The sequence below is a fragment of the Nyctereutes procyonoides genome, unplaced genomic scaffold, assembly GCF_905146905.1.
Source record: "Nyctereutes procyonoides isolate TBG_1078 unplaced genomic scaffold, NYPRO_anot_genome, whole genome shotgun sequence".
Classification (NCBI taxonomy): Eukaryota; Metazoa; Chordata; class Mammalia; order Carnivora; family Canidae; genus Nyctereutes; species Nyctereutes procyonoides.
In genome coordinates this window covers 61,085,008-61,099,631 of record NW_026575052.1, presented here as the reverse complement: position 1 = coordinate 61,099,631, position 14,624 = coordinate 61,085,008, and the positions used below count along the sequence as shown (strand labels likewise).

General features: G+C 45.7%; 1 pseudogene; it reads right to left on the bottom strand.

Annotated features, from left to right (window-relative positions):
- Positions 1-14,131: 14,131 nt before the first annotated feature.
- On the bottom strand, positions 14,132-14,624 carry LOC129514123 (60S ribosomal protein L21-like; annotated as a pseudogene).

The following is a 14,624-nucleotide window of genomic DNA, read 5'->3' as shown; positions in this document are numbered from 1 at the left end:
CCTCACGAGACTCATTCCTGTGCAGGCTCCTTCTGCAACCTGCCTGGAATGCTGTTTGCCCAGATACCTCCCCGGCCAGCTGCCTCGCCTTCTTCTAGCCTTTTTGCAAATGTCGTTTTGTCAATGAAGCCTCCTTTGCCTGCTACATTCTGCGTTTTGTGTCTCCCCAGCATCCCTGTGTTGGAGCCCTATAATGGTATGTGGAGGTGGTGCCTTTGGGAGGTGATTAGGTCATGAGGGGGAAGCCCTTAGGAATGGGATTAGTGCCCTTAGAAGAGAGACCCCAGAGAGCTCCCCTGAAGAAAGAAGACAGCCATCCGGGAACATGGAAGTGTGCTCTCACCAGACACTGAACCTGCCAGTGACTTGATCTGGACGTGCCAGTCTCGAGACCCGTGAGAAACAAATTTCTATTATTTATAAGCCACCCAGTCTATGACATTCTGTTATAGCAGCTCAAGCAGACTAAGACACTCACCATACTATTAATGCCATCTAAAAGTCTAACACCTCGCCCCCTCTGGAACATTCCCTGCCCTGTACCCTCCAATCCCCTTTAACTTCTCCAGCTTTTTCTTTTTATAGCATTTGTTATCTTCCTGTATACTAACATATACTAACACACTTATTTATTCTGTACATTAGTTGTGTTTGCTCCTAGAACATATGCTCTACGACGGCTCATCTGTTTTTCCGTTGGCGTATCCTAAGTGCCTACAAAAGTGCCTGCGTATGGTAAATGCTTGCTGAATATGTGTTGAACACACACATATGGTCACATAATTTCAGGAAATTTACTTCTGTTTACTTTTTTAGGAAGATTCGTTTATTTATTTTAGAGAGAGGGTGGGGGAGGGGGCAGAGAGAGAGAGAGAGAGAGAGAGAGAATCCCAAGCAGATTTGCGCTGAGCTCGGAGATGACATAGGGCTCAACGTGGGGCTCGATCTCACCACGCTGGGATCATGACCTGAGCCGAAATCAAGAGTCAGAGGCTTGGGACGCCTGGGTGGCTCAGCGGTTGAGCATCTGTTTTCCACTCAGGGCAGGATCCCAGGGTCCTAGGATCAAGTCCTGCATCGGGCTCCCTGCGAGGACCCTGGTTCTCCCTCTGCCTATGTCTCTGCCTCTCTCTGTGGGTCTCTCATGAATAAATAAATAAAATCTTAAAAAAAAAAAGAGTCAGAGGCTTAACCTTCTGAGCCACCCAGGTGCCCCTATTTTTGTTTACCTTTCAAAGCATCGTTAAGTTGAGATTGATAAATAATTTACCCACCAACATCTGTTAGTTGGTGCTTGCTTCTTTTGTTTCCTGCTTTTTAAATGGCTGAGAGGCAATCGCTGAGGTGGGGTAATTTTATTGCTAATGGAAATGCTAAATTTGCATCCAAGTGGCAGGTGTATACTCTCTCTGGATGTTTCCAGTTCAGATTTCAAGTGCTAAAGACAGGGGAGGATCAAGGAGGAAAGGCCGAAGATGGGACTGGTCTAGGTCAGGTTTAGCTGAAGGAGGGCCAGGGGAGCACAGTCCAGGCAGCAGGCACCGGGCAGAGGCACAGAGGGAAACACACAGCGCTGGAGAGATCAGCCCATCCCAGGGATGCGGGGGTGCGGAGGGTGGATGCTAAGAACCGGGAAAGCCAGGCAGAGGAGTTTGGCATTTTATGGTGAGCCTCAAAGAGAGACGAGGTGGATGAAAGCTTGTTCGAGAAGAGTCATGTGGTCACTCTACAGAGGCTGGCCTGCAAAGTGGGGCCAGAGAAAGTCCGAGAAAGAAGCTGCACAGGTGTCACCCACAAGCGAGTGAAGGTCTGAGCAAGGTGCTACTAGTCCAGGGTGATCTGAAAGGGATTTTGAAAAAAACAATAGAAAAATTTTCTAAATTTTCATTATGAAAAGTTTCAAATATACAGAAATATGTAAGAGTTTATCACTATACATGTACATGCAGACACACACACAGCCTTGATTCAACAATAGAATTTTAATTAGGTCTTATTTCGCTTGCCAAGAACCTACAAATGGTGGGTTACGGTAAATACATTATATATAGAGAGGAATATTTTAACATTGTTATAGTAGGACCCCAGATTCAACATGTGATCATATTTTCTCATTATGATTTTAACAGTCAAGACTTTACTGCCATTTTTAATATACTTAGTCCTTGAAGATGAACCAACCGCCATGTGAAGTCACATTTCATTAATTTAGCAAGGAAGGCAATGTGATGCTGTTTGGCTCTACTGCATCTGTGATTATAATCTCTGCCAGCAAAATATTTTTTAAACGTTCACATTAGCTGGGTCGAGATGAAAAATATTGTTTTGTTCTCCTCTAAAGGAAACAAAAGCTCGTGTGGTTAAGATTTTATGCCAAACATTCTCTGAGGACAAAGAGTTCATTCATGCTTCACCATTAACCTCTCCTGTGTGTGTGTGTGTGTGTGTGTGTGTGGTGGGGGGTAAGAGTGAAGTATATGAAGGTGAAATTATTGAGGAAAACACACTTATTGGCCTGCCATGTGCTGGTCTTCCTTGACTTAGGATGGGACTGTGTCCCAACAAACCCATCAGAAGTCAAAAACAGTGTCAGTGGAAGATGCATTTAATACACCTGACCTGCCAAGCATCATCGCTTCCTTAGCCTGGCCTACCTTAAACCTGCCCCAAACACTCCCATCAGCTGACAGGTGGGCAAAATCACCTCACACGAGCCTATTTGATAATCAGGGGTTGACGGTCATACGGCATGAATTGAGGACTGTCCTGAAAGTGAAGACCAGAGCGGCGGGATGGGTGCAGGATGGGTGTCGGGATGGGTGGTCACACTCGTGATCGCTGGCGGCCTGGGAGCTGCGGCTCACTGCCCGGCATCGAGACAGGCCTGACCCCACTAACCCAGGACAAGATCCAACTTCAAAATTCTAAGTATGGTTTCTACTGAATCTATATCACTTTTTTGCACCATCATAAGGATGAAAAATCATAAGTTGGACCGTCATTAGGTCAGGGACTGTCTGCAGTATTCTTTTATTTCCACGTTTCTTCCTTTCCCCAGTGCCCAGTTTTAGGTTGCTTTTATTGCTGCTTGTTTGTTTGTTTGCAGCCTGACCTGGCGTTACTTTCTATGTCTATCAGTTCTTAGGCCAGAGAGATGGGCACAACCTATTAAAATGCCAATTCCATACATGCAAACTGTTTCAGCCTCTCTGTTTTATTATTTTATTTTATTATTATTCTATTTATTTTATTTATTTTTGGCCTCTCTGTTTTAAAACTATAGTTGAGGGACCCCTGGGTGGCTCAGCTGTTGAGCGTCTGCCTTTGGCTCAGAGTGTGATCTTGGGGTCCTGGGAGCGAGTCCCATATCAGGCTCCTTACAGAGAGCCTGCTTCTCCCTCTGCCTCTGTCTCTGCCTCTCTCTCTCTCTCTCGGCCTCTCATGAATAAATAAATAAAAAAATCTTAAAAAAAATAAACCACAGATACCTTGGAGTCCCAAAGGTTGAATAGTGCGATGTTGAGGTCCTCTGAATTCCTTATGTGGTGCACCTCTCTTAGGGGAAGGTCAAGAGAAATGACCTGACGTTCAGTTGGGAGCTATAGATTGTTGCATTACAGTGAGGTTCCCACAACCACCGTCCTTAGGGCTGCGTATGCCTCATTCTGAGGGGGTGAGACAGCCGTCCGGAGAACCACAGTTCAGAATAGATTGCTGGGGCAGCCCACCTGATGGAGACAGGTGGGACCTGCATGTCAAACACCCAATCCACTCTGGAGATAGAGGGCACGGCAGAGAAAATGGAGATACTCTCACTTAGTACCCTGGGAAGAAGCTCCATCCTTCTCAGCAATCAGCACTATTTATTTATCTGCTTTTTGAAGACAGGCGCTCTTGTTTCTCTTCCCCAGTTTTTTTTAAATTCATTTTTACAGGACGCCTGGGTGGCTCAGTGGTTGAGCATCTGCCTTTGGCTCAGGGTGTAAGCCCGGAGTCCTGGGATCGAGTCCCACATTGGGCTCCCTGCATGGAGCCTGCTTCTCCCTCTGCCTATATCTCTGCCTCTCTCTGTGTGTCTCTCACGAATAAATGAATAAAATCTTTTTGAAAAAGGTCAAAAAATAAAATTCATTTTTACTTGCACAAGTAGCACACAAATACATTCTCCTTGTAAAGGAGACTTCTAGACAGACCAGAAAACCCTCTTAATTCCCCAGTCCCTAACCTTCTTCCTCCTTCAGAAGTAATCACTATTATCAGTTTGGTATAAATCTGCCCAGATTTTCTTGCTTGCATTTGCATGACTGTATTTGCATAGACAAATGTATACCCTTCTGTATGCATTTACATAACTAATGTCATGCTTTCTGCAGCATTCTGCAACTTGCAGCTTCAGTGAACAGTATGTCTTTGGGGTCTTTCCGTGAGATCATTTATGTGGTCTTTTCCATGTAAATTTACATCATTCTTTTTTTATCATTACCATATTCCATGGATGTGCCAGACTGTAACTAATCTCCCTAGTGATGGCTACTTAGGTTTGTTTCCTTTTTTAAAAAATTGTAAACACTGCTATAATAAACATTCTTTGTTTCTTCCATACACTTGACCGAGGCTCTAGAACAGCTGGAGACTGAGAGACACCCAGAAATGAATTTATGGTCGAAAGGCACGGCCATTTCATAAAGATGGACACCGCCAAATTGCCACCCCCCAAAAGTCTTACCAGTGTGCACCGGTGTATGAGAGAGGATCTATTTCTCCACCTCAGCTGTGGATCATCTTGCATGTTGACCACTCTGTTTTGCCAAAATGCAGTATCTCACTGTCTATCATGATTTGTATTTCCATGAGAATCGGGGCAGGGGGTTTGAGCAAATTTGTTATCCACATGACCAACCATTTTTCATCTTTTTTTTTCTCACTGACATGACTTAGATGTTTCTTTCCACAAATATGTGTGTGCATAGTTACAGAAAGATGTGTGTGATCTGAAGGGGCTGAAATGGAGATTCGGTCCACTTGGACCTGGCCACTTTCGCTGGGTATGGTACTTGTGTTTGGGGTCTGGATTGTGGTGGGACCAGGGTCCTGCCGTTGACCTAAAATAGTTTTGAAGGCTTACAGTTACTAGTTAGTAAACATGATGGCTTTTTCTCTTAAGATTTAATTTATTTATTCATGAGAGACACAGAGACACAGGCAAAAGGAGAAGTAGGCTCCTGTGGGGAGCCTGATGTGGGACTCGATCCCAGGACCCTAGGATCATGCCCTGAGCCCAAGGCAGACGCTCAACCACTGAGCCACCCAGGTGCCTCAAACATGATGGCTTTTAATGAGAGAATTCTCTCCCACTTGGAGGCTGTTGATGCCGAGTCAGGTTTTGCCACTTGCCATGTCCCTCTTACAGGGCCTGATTCTCACTCTGGTCAGCTGGTCAACCGACCCCTTCCAGCTCCCGTTCAGCCCCCGCTGTGTGGTTTTCATTCACCTGCAGAAACACCTGGGCCTCTGCTGGGAGCTTCTCATCACCAGGAGCAGATCTAAGGATGTTGTTCTCCTGGCTACAGTTGATCCTGTCATTTATCAGCATTTCTTCTGAGCAGGAATGTTTTCATACCCTTCCCTCCTTGACTTCCAATCACACAGTTTCAGCTTGACCTAGACCTTCCTCTTCCCCATTTCCACCAACAGTGTTCTAGAATCCACCTTGGGTCTTGAGCAGAGTGGAAGGCTGGAGAAATCCCCAGGCCTGGAAGTGTGGGTGGGGCTGCTCGTGGCCTTTCCATTGGGTGTCTCTGCTAGGCACCCCTTGCTGGTGCCCTCTGCCCTCCTATTTCAGCCCAGCTGGGTACCCCAACTTCCTCCCGCCTGCCTGCAACCCAGGTCTGCGGCTTTCCCTGCCCACCAGGAGACAGACATGGTATCTTCTAAGAGGTGGGGGCAGCGTCTGCAGTTGGACCTACGGATCCCGAGACACCCAACAGCTGTTCACTCCTGGATGCTCTCTTTCCTGGCTCCCTGAAAATGCACCGACATTGACCAAGCTGATGCTTCAATGTCCAGTCACTGGTATGCTTTCCATTTCCCGTGCGCCGTTGTCTCCTGGACATGTTGGTCCACGTGAGTGCTAACTACCTTTCCATGATAAAGTCTTTGAAAAGGAGATAGACTGATTCAATGCAATTCTCTTTATATAGTGCTTAGCCCCAAACTGTAAGCAATTAGGGACTTAGGTAATGCTTCCTGGTGGGGAATAATAGTACAGGAAATTGTTTCTTTCATTATGTCATTCTTGGACTTTCTTTGACACCTCTTGACTGGATGGAAAGTGGGAGGAGTAGAGGTAGAATGGTGGTAATTTTTTTTTGAAAACTTTTTTCCAGGCGTTAAAAGTCTAATTTTCATATATTCCGTAGAGGGTCTGATTTCATGCATAGCTCTGGAAATGTAAATCGTATCTGCAAAGCCAGGTTACATTTGGTTTCAGAAGGAGCTGCCATGTAGGGATCTGAACACACATATGAATGAGGGCATCCCATCCTTGGCATCAAGTCACTGCAGTTCTGCTTTGGAGACCTGTCATCCCAAATGGAACAAAATAGGCAGGGGAAGGCATCTTTCCTCATCCCTTGAGCTTCCCAGATGTTCTCAAGAAAGTTTTCCATGGTGAGGGGACCTCGTGTTTGGTCAGATTCTTCTTTTTAACAGTAAACGTTTACAATTTAAGGACTTTTTAAAGTTTACATAATTTAAGGAATTTTTTGAAAAGTATGACTTTTTTGGAGAGAGATGTAGGCATACATTTATTTTATTTGAAGACTAAATGTTTTAGAGGAGGTATATAGTATTTGGAATCGGGAAAAGCTATGGGTTTTTGGTTTTGATTGTTTTCATTTATGAAACTTAACCCTTCTTGGGGCACCTGGGGGCTCAGTCAGTTAAGCATCTGCCTTCGGCTCAAGTCATGATCCCGGGGTCCTGGGATCCAGCCCCACATCGGGCTCCCTGTTCTACTGGTTGCCCGCCTCTCCCTCTTCTTCTGCTGCTGCTCCCCCAGCTTGTGCTCTCTCTCTGTCAAATAAATAAATAGATAAGAAAGAGAGAGAGCAGCAGGGAGGGTCAGAGGGAGAGGGAGAAGCAAAATACCAGCTAAGCAGGGAGCCCAATGTAGGGCGGGATCCCAGGACCCCAAGATCATGACCTGGGCCCAAGGCAGACGCTTAACCGACTGAGCTACCGAGGCGCCCCAGTGAGCCTGTCTTTAAAGGGTTTGCCCCCAGAGGATGTAGCTGAGCTTTAATTAAAAAAGGGGGGGGGGCTGGGACTTCCTGACTCATGGTCTAGTGCCCAGGGCCAGATGTGTGGTAGGACAGGAAGTAGAGGGAACCTGCTCAGAGAAAGCATATGCTCCCACCAGCTGCTGACCAAGCCTGCCACCAAGGGACTTCCCCGGCCACTCTGAAGATGGTTCCTCCTGGTTCTGTGAACCACTTGGGGTGGGAACTGGGGTCGGAGGGTGGAGGGACGCTGGCACTCAGGAGCTGGGTTGGGGGAGACCATGCAGGTCCTCGGTGTGTCCCCAGCCACACGTGTCCTGGGCTGGCCCAGCAGAGTGAGGCAGGCTCCCTGGGAAGGCACGGGGGGGGGGGGGGGGGGGCGGGGGGGGGCGCATGGTGTAAAAAAAAAAGAGGCCAGGAGAAAGCAAATGGGCTCTCCTGTCTCATTTAACTTAATTTTTAGTTCAAAATTCAAAATTCTTTCAACAGTCTTCCTGGTGCCTTGTTCCCAGCTGTCTCTTTCACTCCGCTTCCTGATGTGACTGTTCACTTCGGTGTGCCTGATTCCCTTGTTAGCTTGGCCCTTTGTCTGTTTTCCACTTTTGCTGCATTGATCCAGGCTTTCCACCCCCCCTTCCTGCTGGTTCCTGCAGTTTCCAGAACATACTTTACAGACAGCACTCTTCTCAGGCATTGGGTGAAAAGCTTTATTTATTTATTTATTTTGAAAAGCTCTATTTTTTATAAGAGCATATTTTTCCCTTTCTCTTAAAAAAAAAAACCCTCTCTTTATCTCCCTCTGGTTTCTAAAGTCTCATTGTTCATTCCCTCCTAGGTCGACTTCCTCCTTTACCCCCTTACCCTCACTGTGAGTTGCTTTTTTTTTGGTTATGGCTTTATTGTGATATAATTCACATGCCATACAATCCATCTATTTAAAGTATACAATTCAGTGGCTTTTGGTATGATCACAGAGTGGCATATCCATCACCACAAGCAATTTGAAATCATTTTCATCACCTCCAAAAAAGAAATCCTGCCTGCAGGGATAGTCGCCAACCCCCCACCCCAACACACACACACACACACACACACACACAAACACACACACACACACACACACACACACACACACACACCCCAGGCCCCTGGAGACTGCTGCTCTGTTTTCTATGTCTCTGGACTTGGGTACTCTAACATTTCACATAAATGGAATCATCATGTAGCATTCGTCTGTTGTGACTGGCTTCTTTCACTTACCAAGCTGTAGCATGCATCAGGACCTTGTTTCTACTGTCAATGCCCAGAGACATCCTGTGCCCAGGTGGATGAGGGTAGGGCCAAGAGTCAGGTGCAGTGAAAAGGAGCATGCATCACGTGGGAAAGAATGCAGAGTGATAGATCATTGAAATACAATGTGGAACCTTTGCCAAAAGTGCTTACAAATATTATCCTGTAGCATATTGAGGACCATTAAATATGTCCTGGTGGAAAGTATGACAACATCTTCAGAATGGAGGAGGGGCTCAGTTCAGAACATTCCTTCCATGCAAATCTCAGTGCTCCCAACACCCTCCTCTTGTCCCTATCCCCCTTCTTCCCTCTACTCTTTCTGTGGAAGGAGCAGAAAGATCCCACAGCCTGCTGGGAATGACATGCCTGTGACGTTGGGCCCATGTCCGGGTGTTTCCTTTCTGGTCTTGGTTGAGAAGGAGGGAAATGATTTCCTTATTGGGAATTTGAAAGGGCCCAAATGAGGAAGCATAGCTAGACTGAAAGTTTTATTTTTATTTTTTTATTTTTTTTTAATTTTTATTTATTTATGATAGTCACAGAGAGAGAAAGAGAGAGAGGCAGAGACATAGGCAGAGGGAGAAGCAGGCTCCATGCACCGGGAGCCCGATGTGGGATTCGAACCCCTGTCTCCAGGATCGCGCCCTGGGCCAAAGGCAGGCGCCAAACCGCTGTGCCACCCAGGGATCCCAGACTGAAAGTTTTAAAAAGATGTTATTGAGTCAAGACATTGAATGGAGAGGGCTGGGAGACCAAATGGTGTTGAACCCGACAGTGACAGCCAGCTGGCACCTGGGAGTGAACTTGGGTAGGTATGTGTGGTGAGGGAATCCAGGAAATGGTGTCTTGGATTTCCCTTGTTTCCCCTGGCCAAGGTCACAAACCTTCCCAGGGCCTCCAGGGTAGGACTCCAAACAGCTGACATGTTGAAAGTCAAGAATGATGAGCCATTGGTGCTAATCAGCACCATAAACTAAGAAAGGGCCATCGGAGCAGGATGGGAAAGTTCCCCTCTTGCAAAAGGATCTCAAAAATTATATTAATGGCTACAAAATCCATTAAAGTTGAATATAACTAACTTGATTAATGTGGTTCTGAAACACTAATAGAGAAAAGGAGAAAAAGGCCATTTTAAAGCTCTGGGATGGCTGAAATCTCCAATATTTTGAGTCTGGGTTGGAGAGAAAGAAGGAAGTATGATTTACCCGGCCTCGCTGTCAGATGGTCCGCTGATGTTGAAATCTGAAAATCTGGGGCTCAGGCTCATCCTGGCTGGCTCTTCTCTGCCAGTCATGCTCCCTGAAGGTCCCATGTGGTGTTGCTTATGCTCCTGGAGTATTACAGGGCTCCGGCAACAGCTACTTCACTTCCAATCTGCTCTAACTCCAGGACCCAGACAAGCATCCGCAGAGCTGAGAAGGAACAGATTATGCTAACAGCCACCATGCCGTATTCAGAAATCATTCGTTTACTCAAATGCCAAATGGGCAGGTATTCCCACCTGAGTAATTAAACTGGGTGCTAGGGACAAAGCCATGCATAAAGCATTCTTTGCCCTGGCTAGACTGAATATGTGCCCCCTACACACACACCTGTGTTGAAGTCCTAATCCCTAATGTGATGATATTTGGAGGTCAGGACTCTGGGAGCAACTAGGTCATGACAGGGAAGTGCTGTAAATGGGATTAGTGCCCTCATGGAAAAATAGCAGAGAACTTCCTCACCTTGTCCCCACATAAGGACACAGCGAGAAGATGGCATCTGTGAACCAGGAGGTGGGTCTTCACCAGACACTGGATCTGTGGGTGCCTTGATCTTGGACTTCTAGCCTCCAGAATGAGAAGGAAATGTTTATTGTCCATAAGCCACCCCTCCTGTGGTTCTGTCACAGAAGCCTGGACGAACAGAAAGGGCCTGCTCATGGGGCTGTCAGTGCATCACAGAGAGGCATTAAACATGCTTGGAGGCAACTGCAGGAAATGCTATGAAGCATAATGGTGAGCCTGTGTTGCAGGGACCCTACCTGAATTGGAAATTTGCTCTTGCCCCCTGATGAGTTCAACTCCGTTTCTGGGTCAGGAGCCTGGTGCCTGGATCTTTCTGCATTTAAGTTCTCAGCCCCCTTGCACATAAACTTGTCTCAGGCTACCCCACTATTTTTTTCCAGACCTGCCCAGGTATATCCCATCGTAGGACACAATCATAGTCAGGACTCAAGCTCAGATCCCTGTTGTGTGTGTGACAGGTATTTAAAAAGTTTTCTCTCTCTCTCTCTCTTTTTTTTTTTTGTGGCAAAAAATATACAACATAAAAGTTACCATCTTAACTGTTCCTAAGGGCACAGAATTAAGTACATTCACCTCGTTGTGCAGCCATCACCACCATCCATCTCCAGACCTTTTTCATCTTTCCAAACAGAAACTCTGTCCCCCTCCCCTCAGCCTCTGGCAATATCATTTTACTTAATATTTGACTATTCTAGGTGCCTCATATAAGTGGATCATAACAGATTTTATGTCTGATTTTAGTTCACTTCACATGATGTCTTCAAGATTCATATGTTGTTGTAGCAAATGTCACAAATTTGTGTGTGTGTGTGTGTTCTAAGTATTTAAGAGGCCTCTTCCTCCACTCTTGCCAGGGTCCCTGCAGGAAATATGTGGTTTTAGATAGTCCCATGGATATTGAACAGAATTTCATGAACCATTTATAAGGGTGTGAGTTTAAGGAAGCCAACAGGGGGTGGTCAAGGCCCTCAGAATGAGCAACAGTAGAGGAACTGTTACCACTCCAAGGCCTGGAGGAGGCAGGGGAAGTGATGATTACCAGAACCTGTGGGGAGAATTGTAGTTGGAGATAAAGCCACCAGACAGGAGCTGAAGCCTTGGGGAGAGGGGAGCAGAGACCCTCACCTCCCTTCTTCCCCCACCATGCTTTGTGGTACCTAACCCAACCAGGAGCCAGAGGGCAAGAGTGGCCTTCCCAGGCACAGGCAGGGTCCAAAGGACAGAGATGGGATCTGAAAGAGCAAATGGTATATCCAGCATACCTACTTCCTGCAAGGGGTTGACTGTGGGTTGAACAGGGATGCAAGACAGGGAAGCTGAGAACAGAAGTGGGCTGGGTTCCTCAAACAGAGAAAGGGTGGAAGATGCTCAGATACTCAGAAGGAAAATAGGTCTGGAGGGAGAGAGAAGATGGGGAGAATAAAGAGAAAGTAGAGTTGACAGTTCCTATGAAGAATACTCAGTAGAAACTTCAGGAAGAAGAGATATCTAAAGAGGACTTACTGCGTGACTATCTAAAACTCCCTTCTCAGCGTCCTCAATGGATCCTTGGTAAAGATACACTTTCTTGTCAAGGCTTTTGTAGAATTGTGAATGTGATGCCATGTCAGAGCACACCTAGGCACAAGATAGTCCAATGTTACTTGACAGTAGACTGTCCCACCCACGTCCACATCCCAATCCTAGAACCTGTGAATAGGTCAGCTTATGTGGAAATGGGGAGTTAAGTTTGCAGATGGGATTGAGGTTGCTGGTCAGCTGACCCTGAAGTAGGAAGCTTATCCTGGTTATGTGGGTTGGTCTGCTGTGAGGACGAGGATTGTTACTGGGGAAGAGAGTGGCCGAAGAGTCAGCGTCACAGCCCTGTGATGTGAGAATGACTCCACCGGCCCTTGCTGGTTTATGAGACGGAAGCAGGCTGCAAGCCAGGGAGGCATCTGGGAGTTGGAAAAGCCCTCAGGACACCCTGAGTTTAGCCCAGTGAGACCTCAGATTGTGCAGACTTTCAACCTCTGGAATTGTAAGATAACATATTTGTGCTGTTTAAGCCACTAAACTTGTTGTAACTTGTTACAGCAGCCATAGAGACTAAATACACTTGGATTTTATGAGTTTGGAGCAAAGTTAGCTAAATTTTGGAAAAAAATTGGAGCCATTTACAATTACCATAGATACTGTATTTATAGCTAAACTGGTAAAGTTGACTGATGAAGTTTTGATTAAGTACTAGATTCCCTCGCATTGGCTAATAAACACTCCAGCTCAAGCAGAGCCAGGCCTCTCCACTGTTTCCAGGGCTTCAGGAGGCACAATGTTCTTAGTAGCTGCTCTAATCCTGACTCCTTGATCAGCATGGTTTACTTTTCTCCCTCTCTTTCCTCTCTCTCTCTCTCTCTCTCTCTCTCTTTTTTAAGATTTACTTATTTATTTACTCAAAAGAGAGGGAGAGAGAGAGTGCAAGCACAAGCAGGGGAAGTGGTAGGCATAGAGAGAAGGAGAAGCAGGCTCCCCACTGAGCAGAAGCCCAACATGGGACTGAATCCCAGGACCCTGGGATCATGACCTGAGCTGAAGGCAGATGCTTAACTGACTGAGCCACCCAGGTGCCCCAGTCAATGTGGTTTTCATTTTGCATCTTCATCTGTCTCCTTTGAGAGACCAGGGCTGTGGCCCACTTCTAAGCCCTGTGCTCTGTTTTTAGAGCTCTCCCTATGGGCAGCTTAATGTTCAATCCATCATGCAAAGGTTTTGCTGGTTTTGGGGGGCCTCTTTTTTGCCTGCATGAACTCTCACGTCAATCTGTTGGACATACAAATATAGCAAACTCATGGTGGAGAGGATTAAGAGATTGGCTCTCTGGCAATAGACAATACCCACAGAGTAAACCCTTCAATCTCGGGTACCTGAAACAGCTATGCTTTGCTACATCAGCATTTCCAGAGCTGAAAGAGGCACTTTCAGGCACTGCTGGCAAGTGTACAGAGCAGTTAACCAACTGATGAGAATTTAGCAATATTTAATAAACCAAAATCAGATGGATCTTACTGGGCTAGAATTAAGGTGCTGGAAGGGCTGCATTCTCTCTGGTCGAGCAATCCAGCTTAGCTCATTTTATTCCGAAGAGATAACCCACAGGATGTAAAACAACATACAGAAAAAAAGTTAATGATTGTGGGATGTTGTTATAATAGCAAATTCTGAAAACACAATCAAAGCTCCTGCCCCTGAGAGACTGGTTGAATCAGTCATAGTGCAGCCACAGGCTGGAGTATCATGCAGCCATAAAAAAGACTGGAAGACTCTCTGAACTGACAGGAAAAGATGTCCAACCTATATTGTTAAGTGAAGAAAATAATGTGGAAAAGAATACATTAAGCATGTTACATTTGTGTACAAAAAAGGTGGGGGTAAGAATTGTGTGTGTGTGTGTGTGTGTATGTGTGTGTGTGCAAGCACATGTTGCTATTTTCACTAGAATCACAGGAAAGGTATACCAGAAACAAAGGCGAATGACTACCTGGAGGGCGTAGGGGTGAACAGCATGGAAGGAAGAAGGATGAGAGGGACGGTGAACTTCTCTGAGAATCTTTTTATGTAGTTCTGAATTTTGAGCCATATAAATGTTTTGTTTTGTTTTATTTTATTTTATTATTTTATTTTATTTTATTTATTTTATTTTTAGTACACAGTTTGCTTTACTTATTTCTTCGGGGGAGAGGACACCACACTTTTACTCAACTAATAGAAATGTTTTTACAGCCTTGAGGTCTTTTATTTTTTTTTGCATTTATATGCCATTCATTCACAGGGAATGGGTTCTGGCACCTGAGGCTCCTTTCCATGGGCTCTCACATAGTGCTTCTCTGGGTACGGCAGGCGACACTGCAGGGAAACCCGCCTACCTTTCTCTTTGGCTTCCTTCTTTTTCCAATCACTTTCCTTCACCCACTTAATGAAGCTGTCTCTGCTCTTTGAGAGCTCCATATGCTCAATATGTACACTAATTCTCTTGGCAAGACTCTTGCCTTTAACTTTTTTTTTTTATGACAATGCCAACAGCTTGATGAGTAAAACTGTAGACTCTTCTGATTTTGCCCTATTAACATTTGTGGGGTGTTCCTTTTCCCTTGATATCCACAATATCACCTTTCTTGTAGATTCACACCTACGTGGCCAGAGGAACAACCCCATGTTTTCTAAAAGGCCTAGAGACCATAGAGCAGGTGCCTTTCCCCTTTCCTTTTGTGTTGGTCAATTTGGCAAA